Source organism: Patagioenas fasciata, chromosome 2, assembly GCF_037038585.1.
Source record: "Patagioenas fasciata isolate bPatFas1 chromosome 2, bPatFas1.hap1, whole genome shotgun sequence".
Lineage (NCBI taxonomy): Eukaryota > Metazoa > Chordata > Aves > Columbiformes > Columbidae > Patagioenas > Patagioenas fasciata.
This window is the reverse complement of record NC_092521.1, coordinates 29,286,324-29,295,905: the sequence shown is the minus strand read 5'-3', so window position 1 is coordinate 29,295,905 and position 9,582 is coordinate 29,286,324. Positions and strand designations below refer to the sequence as shown.

The 9,582-nt window shown below is 45.3% G+C and overlaps 1 protein-coding gene across 5 annotated transcripts in view; it reads left to right on the top strand.

The window, feature by feature from the left end:
- Positions 1-7,173: 7,173 nt before the first annotated feature.
- WWP1 (WW domain containing E3 ubiquitin protein ligase 1) overlaps positions 7,174-9,582 on the top strand; it is a 58,121-nt gene continuing 55,712 nt past the window's right edge. For 3 of the 5 annotated variants that reach the window (XM_071803961.1, XM_065830056.2, XM_065830055.2), the window contains exon 1: positions 7,174-7,645. The gene's annotated coding sequence lies outside the window, so the exon portion shown is untranslated. Of the gene's footprint in view, positions 7,646-9,435; positions 9,492-9,582 lie in introns of all 5 variants that reach the window. The other 2 variants (XM_071803958.1, XM_071803959.1) reach the window with 2 other exon arrangements.

Sequence of the window (9,582 nt, the reverse complement as noted above, 5' to 3'; positions counted from 1 at the left end):
TGCCTGGGTTACTGTTTACTCTTTCTCTTCCTGCTCCCCATTCTCTAGTGGTTAATAGTGAGCAATTTAATAATGTAACTTTTTCTTTGTGTGTAGGCCTTCCAGGGAACATTTACAGAAGCTTTTTACTATACTCTGCCATCTATTTTCTCAAAGTTTGTAGGAATTTATCAGACTTTGTAAAACATGTTAGAAGTTGGCCACTGAATCAAAAGTGTTATTATGGAGATGTAGGGGTAATTGGTCACTGAACACATACTCAGTAGATGTGTATCTTGCTTCCATATGAAGTGAGGCTAAAAGAATTCACCATATTCCGGCTTTCTTTTCCAAAACTCAATTGTCCATTTATTGGGGAGAAAAAAATACAAAATCTTGCTACCTAAACATAAACAGAATGAAACAAACTGTTCCCCTCCCTTTACTTAAATGCCCTCTCCATTTCTCATGCCTTCTAGACAATTTTTTCTTCCTTCAGCCCCAAACGGAGCTGCTATGCTCCCACACTCTCCTGATGCAAACCACTTCCTCCCACACACTGGGACCAGAGTCCCTCGTTCTCCATTACCTGTCTTCATACTCTGTGTCAGACATCTAAGCCACACTTAGCCTTATTATTATCTGCTCCCAACCTCACCCTGTCTCATCCCTGCTTCCCAGCCAGAAGTGCAGGCAGGCTTCAAAACAGCAATCCTGTGTGCAGCAAGAGACTTCAAACAGTGGCTCAGCATTTATCTGCTACAATTTCAAGAGAGAAGTGAATATACATTAATAAATGTCATGCTGTTGTCAGTGTGAAATCAGTATTCGATAAAAAAATAACTGTAGGCTTCATCTCCCTTTCAAATACATTCCAATATGTTCATGTACTATCTGAATTTTCTGAGTTTAGAGAAGATCTTCCAGTACCACACTTAAAACAAATGTTTTTGTTCATGACAACAGCAGATGAGATGTACTGGTTTGTAATTTTTTCTTCCACAAAGTAAGACTTACATCCCGTGTTGCTGAGAGATAGCGCACCAGAAATGACACCACTTTGACAAGTTGTTTTCATAGATTTTTAGGATTTAGCACACAAATCTCTAGGTTTACATGCAAAAGTAATAAGTTCATTGCTGATTCACCAGTACCTCAATACTTCTCTCAAGTAAAAAGTGATAGGATGAGAGGAAATGGCCTCAAGTTGTGCCAGGGGAGGTTTAGATTGAATACTGGGAAAAATTTATTCGTGGAAAGGGTTGTCAGGCACTGGAACAGGCTGCCCAAGGAAGTGGTGGAGTCACCATCCCTGGAGGTGTCTAAAAGATGTGTAGATGTGGCACTTACGGACATGGTTTAGTGACTGCTAGTTTATGGTTGGACTCAATGATCTTGAGGGTGTCTTCCAACCAAAGTGATTCTATGATTCTACGAATAACATCTGAAAAGACGACAATGTCGAAGTATTGAAATAAGTGTATTCTCAAAACACAGAGTCATATTGGAAGATGTCTGTACACAGCAAAATACATTTTATAGAACTGTCAGCAAAAATCAATGGGTTTTAGCCTTCTCAATCATTCGCTCATCCTTTGAAGTTAAAACTTCTAAATTAACACTTTTTGATCTAGGAAAAAGGTGTAGGAAGAAGATTCTCCTCATAATTCCAAATTTATAGAGAAAGAAACTCTGTATAAAACCAGAGCCATGCAATTTTACTGATTTCTACTAACTGGAGTCGAGACTTTGCAACCTGTCATTTTTGAATTTCTCCACAACGCTGTTAAAAGAACCTAATCATTTTAATGCAGACACCAAATCATTGCTAGGCATCAAGTTAAATTAAGTGTGCCCAAGGTGATTACTGTTATGTATTATTTACACTGCTATATATGCAAAAATCCTCATGTTACAGACTAGAACCTTGTTGTGTCAAATATTGCATACATGATAATAGAATGCATATCTCATAACTTAAATGAGATATAACATATGCACACCTCAGAGATGGGAGGAAATAGGAGACAGTAAATAACTGGAAGGTGCAGTACCCAAGTTTTACCAGGGTAAAACTAGAAACTTCAAATTATACGTAGTAAAAACATTACTAAGGTAGGATTCTACTTAAGTATAACATAAAGCAACCATATACCACCATAAGGACAAGCCCCTGCCCCTTACTCATCATATAAATAAGGTATTTTGTAATGAGAATACATACTTAAGATGTAGTTTTACAGACACAACCATATATATGTATATAAATAAAACATACACATAACAATATTCAGTCTGCCTTCTAGAACGTAATAACCATGGAATTAGAGAGAGAAATATGAGGAGACTGACAGAATGCCAACAGTGCATACATTCTGTTGTTTCAGGCAGTTTGTCATCCTGGAACAGGGACCAATATTGTGTATTGAAAAGCCATTGGTTTAAATGCCTGGACACTGTCAGGAAGAAGGATCAGAAACTAAAACTTTCCAGCTGTTGTAGCTGTGTTGTCTAATTGCTGAGTTGTCTGGCAATACTCTTTCATGCTACTTCAGCGTGCCTTTGTGAAGCTGCACAGAGCTGCCACAGGAGAGATAATCCTAATCCCAAATCAGACAGCTCTTGTTGGTCATAGTCTGCCTCGAGGAGACTAGTGTGACACTAGGAGGGCACAGAACACAGGTTTTCTGGGTGCCGAGTCCTCTAATCATTATGATACCGTAGGCCTGTTGATCACTGCTCCCATGTTTCCCTCTGCTTCTGTCCTTACTGCAACTTCTGCTGATTTTGGATTTTTTTGTGTACTCGATACACCTGTAACTATGTCTCTCCGATCCACTCTACCATGGAGGTGAGATGATCTACTGCCCACTATCTGGTCCTCAAACAAACCAAGCATGAGTCAAGTATCAATTTGTTTGCTGCAATGAAGACATCAGGTGCCCACTGCACATGCTTACAGATATTGAGTATATCCACTGGCAGGCTTGGGTGACTACATCTACAGGGTTTTGTGGCTTGTGCTCTTGAACACAGAACTAAGTTCTACCTAAATCACATTTCAGGTGCCTAAATGCTTTTTTGAATATGGTCCAAAGAAGCTTATCCAAAAGTTTTCTTACTCTATATGAATTTTGTAATAATAAATCTTCATGTAAAAAAGAATAATTCCCAGGGAAATCTTTCCTCTACTTTCACTAGATACGGATTTTTGGATTTTTCACAGTTGGAAGACTAGGGTTGCATAGGCAACCAACACAAACATTTGCATTTAAGACTTGTATGATAAAACCCGGGTGCTGAGGGAGCTGGCTGAATTCATTGCTAGACCGCTCTCCATCATCTTTGCCGAGTCTTGGGAAACGGGAGAGGTGCCCGAGGACTGGAGGAAAGCAAATGTCACTCCAGTCTTCAAAAAGGGCAAGAAGGAGGACCTGGGTAATTATAGACCGGTCAGCCTCACCTCCGTCCCTGGGAAAGTAATGGAACGGCTTGTCCTTGGTGCCATCTCAAGGCATATCAAGGATAAGAGGGTTCTTAGAGGCAGTCAGCATGGCTTTACCAAGGGTAAGTCACGCTTGACCAACCTCATAGCCTTTTATGAGAATGTAACAAGGTGGATGGATGATGGCAGAGCGGTGGATGTGGTCTACCTTGACTTCAGCAAAGCGTTTGACACAGTCTCCCATAGCATCCTAGTTGCTAAGTTGAGGAGGTGTGGTCTGGACAATAGAGTAGTGAGGTGGATTGCAAACTGGGTGAAGGAGAGAAGCCAGAGAGTGGTAGTCAATGGTGCAGAGTCTAGTTAGAGGCCAGTATCTAGTGGAGTACCTCCGGGGTCAGTACTGGGGCCAATATATTCAATATATTCATTAATGATTTAGACGAGGGAATTGAGTGTACTATCAGCAAGTTTGCTGATGACACTGAGCTGGGAGGAGTGGCTGACATGCCAGAAGGCTGTGCTGCCATCCAGCAGGATCTGGACAGGCTGGAGAGTTGGGTGGGGAATAACCTGATGAAATTTAACAAGGGAAAGTGTAGAGTCTTGCATCTGGGCAGGAACAACCCCAGGTTCCAGTATAGGCTGGGGAATGATCTATTAGAAAGCAGTGTAGGGGAAAGGGACCTGGGGGTCCTGGTGGACAGCAGGATGACCATGAGCCAGCACTGTGCCCTTGTGGCCAAGAGGGCCAATGGCATCTTGGGGTGTATTAGAAGCGGGGGGGTGGTTAGTAGATCGAGAGAGGTTCTCCTTCCTCTCTCCTCTGCCCTGGTGATACCCCATCTGGAGTATTGTGTCCAGGTCTGGGCCCCTCAGTTCAAGAAGGACAGGGAACTGCTGGAGAGAGTCCAGCGCAGGGCAACAAAGATGATTAAGGGAGTGGAGCTCCCTCAGCCTTTCTTCCCTTATGAAGAAAGGCTGAGGGAGCTGGGTCTCTTTAGTTTGGAGAAGAGGAGACTAAGGGGGGATCTTATTAATGTTTATAAGTATATAAAAGGTGAGTGTCACAAGGATGGAGCCAGGCTCTTCTCGGTGGCAAACAATGATAGGACAAGGGGTAATGGGATCAAGCTGGAACACAAGAGGTTCCACTTAAATTTGAGAAGAAACTTCTTCCCAGTGAGGGTGACAGAACACTGGAACAGGCTGCCCAGGGAGGTTGTGGAGTCTCCTTCTCTGGAGGCATTCAAGACCTGCCTGGACGCCTTCCTGTGTAACGTCATCTAGGTGTTCCTGCTCCAGCAGGGGAATTGGACTAGATGATCTTCTGAGGTCCCTTCCAATCCCAAACATTCTGTGATACTGTGATACTTTTACATTTGTTTGAAATAAATCTTCATGCAGACTCTTTTGCAAAGTTCTGACTTTGGTTGGTTTATGTTTTGGTAAGTTTAGTGGCTTGTGAGACATTTCCTGAGGTTAACAGTGTATTTCAAGCCTCTAAAGAACAAAACTTGGATCAATGTGGCTACCAATCCTGCATTAATTCCTCCTGGCCTTGAGCACTGCATGTTAGAATCTGCAAGCTTTACTGGCCACAGCACAGTAAAAATATAGCAGGGGTTATCTGCAAAATGAAGAAAACTGTGTTTGTACTTTTTCAGATACTTAACAAGCATAACTCTTGAGTATAACTTGAATGTTTTCAGCAAGTTTTCAATGTATGGCTTCTAATTGTTATATATTTATTTACAACCTACTGTCCTAAAAGTAGTCGGAAAAATGCAAGAATCTCGAGGTTTTGTAGGACATTTAGAACCATAGTTGTGACATTAACAGGCTTGTGACATTTTGCATTCATGAGTGTATCAAATGTCTTTTAAGAGGGAATAATACTTGGAATGTCACTGTTCCCCAGGGTGAGACAAATATATGACGAAGCTCGTTTTGAAACAAGGAGGAGACAAGCCAGAGAAGACCGTAACTTGTGTACTGTTTCAAGTCACTACACACTTTTCATACTTCACAAGGCAAGAAAGAGTCACTTAGCAATTTTTTCATATATAAGCTATTAAGAAATATACTTTTCATGAAGTATCAGATTACCGATATTAGTAACAAGTAATGTCCAGGAGTAAAGAAATTATTAGCTTATGCAAAGAGCAGAGATCAAAATATTGCCATTTACACCTTTACCCACCCTTTGCTGCTGGGAATATGCTGCATTCAGTCAAAAGTTGTTAAATATAATTTTTCCCCATTAAAAAGTGTTCCTACCAAAAGGTACAGGGTTTTTTGTTTGTTTGTTTTTGTGGTGTCTTGTTGTCCATCCTGCCCGCCCTATTTCAACTAGATTGCTTTACATCAGATAAACAAAAAAGCAGGAAAGAGAGATAGACCTTACTAGCATACTCTGGAAGTGCTACCAAAGGATTGTAAAAGTAGTCCCTTGGACTAATTAAGTACCTAATTTTGGACAATCTCAAAACAAAAGCAGGACTGTAGTTTGAATGTCAGCTTAGTTGATGTACAGAAACAGTATTTCTTGAATTCTGCAAATCAGATGGATTGACTAGGTAACTGCAAACAGTCTTAATGCCCACGATGGATTTTGCAAGTGTACAGTTCACATGTTCTGTTACAACGGCTAACTGCAAATACTCAAACTAACAGAGTTTTCAGGCACTTGTACTAGCATTACCAGCTAGGAGAAGACTAGTATTGTTTTCTTTCAGAAAAGTCTAATCTAAAATACTTTTGAACCACATATAACATTTTTTTCTTTTCCAAACTTGTAGTTTTCCAATAGGTTTTCTATGAAGAATAGGTTGGAAAGCAGCGCTTTTAAGAGCTTCCTTTGTTTTCCTGAAGGAGTTTACATGCCTAAATCAGATTGCTGGCCCTCATGTTTTTTAAAAACCACAAAATACCAGACTTTGCTGGAAGTTGCTTCAGGGTCTCATACTGTAAGCTTTTGTTCCTTTCAATTAACAGTGGCGCTGGACTTTGAGACAAGCACTCAAAGGCCTTGTTTATGCACAAAAGCTCTTGCTACTGCTGCCTCCATGGCATTATGTTGGATGGTAAGAAGCCAAAGCTTCATTAGTCTTCAACGTAAGGCACAACTTAATCCTCACGTTTGTGCATACAAGTACTCTTGGTATGTCAGTCTGTACGGAACGTCGATGCTCTTTTCAAGGGTGGGTAACGACACGCACCCCCCTGCCCGCGGCGGGGCAGGTGTTGGTGCGGAGGAACCGGCCGTGCAGAGGCGGCCGGGCTGCCGCCCGTCCCCGTCAGCTGCTCCGCCGCCGCCGCGGGGACCTGCCTCTGTTCCATCTCCGTGTGGCCCCAAAGTGCGGGACAGCAGAAGTTACTCTGGGAGAGAGATCAGACAGCAGCGAAGGGGACCAGCCGCACGGCCCCCCTGCATCCGCAACGAGGCGACTGTCAGGGCGGCGGCGGACTCTGCCGACAGGAGCCCTCCCTGCCTGCGCAGCCAGAGAGGGAGGCGGCTGGAGGAGACACCCCCCGCTTTTATCGCTTGCACACCACCCGGGTGTGCTGGCTGCCAGCGCCTCGGCCGTGGAGCAGCTTTCTCGGGTGGGCAGTGACTGACACAAACCTCCCTTATCCTGCCCACGCACGCCCTCCCCTACGGCCGGCGCCCCAGCGCTGGGCCCGGCCCCTCCTCCCCTTCCTCCGCAGAGGTTGATTCAGTCCACTCAGCTCCTCTCCCCGCCACAACTCCCGAGTTGGTTCAACCCGGGGCAGGCGCTTAGGAATAAGCCCTGTCCCCTTTGAAGAGCGTCGGTTCAGGCTCCCCCTCTCCCTCCCACCGCTGCTGCGCACTGCCTGGCTTCGGCTGGGCCCTCCCGCCCGGGCGGCGGCGACGGCGGCGGCAGCAGCTCCACAAGTTCCTGCTACCCGTGCGCGGGGCGCGCGCGCGAGGCTGGCACGGCCGTTAGGGGCGCGCGGCGGCGGCGGGAGCGGCAGCAGCAGCAGCAGGAGCAGCGGGAGCAGCAGCAGCAGCGGGAGGGGGATTGTCGTGCCGGAGCCGCCGATGCCGCTGTGAGATGGCATCATTCTGCGCGGCAGCGGCGGCGGAGCGCGGCGCGGAGGGGTGAGGAGCCGCCGCGGCGGCGGGGAGGAGGAGAAAAAGAAGAAAAAGGTGGGAGGAAGGAGAAGGAGGCGGCAGCAGCTGTGAGGCTGCGAGCCACGGTAAGGAAACAAAACAGGCTGTGCCGCAGCCGTCTCGCTTTGCGGTCTGGCCCGGCAGAGCCCGACCGGCCTGAGGAGAAAACGGCGACCGTTTTTCTCCCTCTTCGCCGCCGCTCGGCCGTGGGGAAGCGGGGGCGGCGAGGGCAGGGGGGTGGGCTTTGGACCGGTGCGAGCTGCCCCTGTCACTGAGGGGCGGGGAGGAGGGGAATGGGCGTGGGGGCTAAAATGGCGAAGGGAGCTGTAGGAAGGTCTCGGTCTCTCCGGCACTTAAGCTCGTCGTACCCCCTGGGCCCTGCTGTAGGGGGTGGCGGCTGTTGCTTCTCCCCTTTCGCTGTCCCCGTTTGGTGACGGGAGGATTGCTGGGTTTCCCTGCCGTCTCCCTCCCTGGCTCATGTCTGAACAGGGCTGAGGGCCTCTGGGCCCACACCTGGCACGGGGAGGGGGTGTCGGGACTTGGGAGAGCCCGTGGGGGTGCGGGACGGGGGTGAAGAAGAGGGCGAGTGTCGCTGGTGTCCAGTGTCAGGCGAATAACCTTGTTTATTCCTGTCTGCGGCCTTTCGAGTGAGGGTAGCAGAGAGCTGAGTCCTGACCTGTGTCAACGCTGAGTGGATTGCAAGAGGCATTAGTGACTGGGAGTCAGCGAGGCAGTTCCAGGGCCGGCCCTTGCTTGGTTATCTGGGGGATCAAAGCAGAGGAGAAGGATATTGTTACGTTTCAGTTCACCTTCCTTTGCTGAAACTGGAGAGGGAGGAGGTGAAGAGCCGTTTCCTCACTACAATGAGCTGCTGTCACCCCTCACAATATGTGCAGTGTGCCTTCTCTCAAGAGGAGGGGGCCACAGCAGGCCGGGAAGTTGTTACGGTTGTTGCTCAAGTTATACGTGTCTGCTAGTCTGTCTGGGTCCCCTTAATGTGTGTTTTGCTGAGCAGGCTGTGAATTCAAGACCTCGAAAGACCTGTTTATGTAATTTATCTTTGTTTATGTTGTGGCAAAATGTTACAACTCAGTGGAAGTGTTTATTTACTTGTTTTTATTTGTGATTTTTTTTTTTTGGAACAATACCAATTCCCATCCCAGTTTAACTAGGATAATCTAGCACTGCTTCCAGATCTATAAATGTTTAAACTGTACATCCAAGAGAGAAAAGGACTTAACACTAATCATTTTAATGGGAGCTCTTCGATGTTTGGGTGAAACTATAAAAAGAGCTTTTCATATTTCAGTTGTATTTTCACATGGCACCTGTGTCCTGTAGAAAATCATCAGAATATTTTGCATTAAAGGAAACCCCAGGTTGTGTGAGTTTAATAAAATTGGCTTGCTAGATGATACTGAGTACAGGTGGCTGGGTTATATTTGGTCATATATGTGAAACACAGTATAGCCTTCGTAGTAATTAGAGTGTCCCCTTAAAATTTGTATTCTGATTTGATCACATTGTGATATAGGAACAAACTGAGTACGGGTGGGCTGTGGTAATCCTTCACTAATTTGGGCTGTTGGGTGTTTCTTTCATTTTTGTATGCTGCTTTATCTGAGTCCATGTTGGTCAAGGTATAAACTGAATTATTCTCATTGATTTTAATACTAATAAGGAGTAAAGAAATTTTACATAGAAAAAATCGGAAGGATTTTTCGTGCTTTTGAGAAAAATTTTAGAGTTGTAAAAGCACTGCTAGTTCTATTGCTTTTCATTTTCCTTCTTGCCATATAAAGTTGGAAATTTTGCTAAGTTGGAAATTGTGATAAGTTGGAATTTCTACTCAGTTTCCTGTTTTTTCTCTTAAAAGAATGTGTGTGGTGAAAGAGGCTTCTCCTGGTCTTTGGATATAAAGAAGAGTCAGGGGTAAGGATCTGTGAGAGGAAGTTGGTATTGCATTCAGTTCATTCATGCTTCAGTATTCCTATGCCATTAAAACACTGGATTTGAAAACTAA